The sequence below is a fragment of the Pteropus alecto genome, unplaced genomic scaffold (genome assembly GCF_000325575.1).
Source record: "Pteropus alecto unplaced genomic scaffold, ASM32557v1 scaffold205, whole genome shotgun sequence".
Lineage (NCBI taxonomy): Eukaryota > Metazoa > Chordata > Mammalia > Chiroptera > Pteropodidae > Pteropus > Pteropus alecto.
The window spans coordinates 1,735,452-1,736,354 of NW_006436672.1; the positions used below are offsets into that span (position 1 = coordinate 1,735,452).

The 903-nt window shown below is 35.8% G+C and overlaps 1 pseudogene; it reads left to right on the top strand.

Annotated features, from left to right (window-relative positions):
* Nucleotides 1–334: 334 nt before the first annotated feature.
* Nucleotides 335–453, top strand: LOC112481174 (annotated as a pseudogene).
* Nucleotides 454–903: the final 450 nt, after the last annotated feature.

Genomic DNA, 903 nt, shown 5'->3' on the forward strand with positions numbered 1-903 from the left:
ATACACATCTTATTGGGAGGTGATGATAGGTGATGATGATAGATAGATAGATAAGGACTATAGCTGATTATAGAGTTGCCACAACATAAATTTTAGAATCAGATTATTCTTAATAATAAAATTTCACAGTTAAATACTTTGCTCAGAAGTTTCTACAACGTTTGCTCTTATTCCTATCATTTTATTCCTCAAATCACCTGCAACAACTAATTAGACCGAAACCATTTTAAACTCAGTGTGTGGACTCCCAGTTGGATATGACGAAAAAAGTCATTTTGTATATTAACCTCAGCTTAAAACCTACAAAAAAAAAATATTTTAATAAAAGAACAAAGACTACAGCCATGCCACCCTGAACAAGCCCGATCCCATCTGATCTCGGAAGCTAAGCAAGGTCGGGCCTCGTTAGTACTTGGATGAGAGACCACCTAGGAAGACCAGGTGCTGTAGGCATAAAAAAATAAGGAATTGTAAGCTGACCAGGTCCTTGCAATCTGTGAGGTCAACCAAGGGTTGCCTTGCCTAAAAAAATAATGAAAAAAAAGAAGAAAACTTTCTTGCCAATGACACAAGGCATTAACCATAACCCCAAAAACACAACATTTGAAGAATAGCCACCAAATACTATAAAGTACAGGCCAAGATGAAGTGGGACTCTGAGAGTTAATACATAAAACTGCAAATAACCTTCAAATATTAGAGTAAATGAACACATTTCAATTTTTCTTACAATTGAAGACATTCATCACCATCATACCTGCACAACAAGAAAGGGTAAAAGATGTTCTCCAGACTGAAGAGAAATGAACGTCGATATATAGAAAGAAATGGAGCATACCAGCGAAGGTAAATACATGCATAAGTATAAAAGACCACGTCTTTTTTTCTCTAGATCTCCTTAGA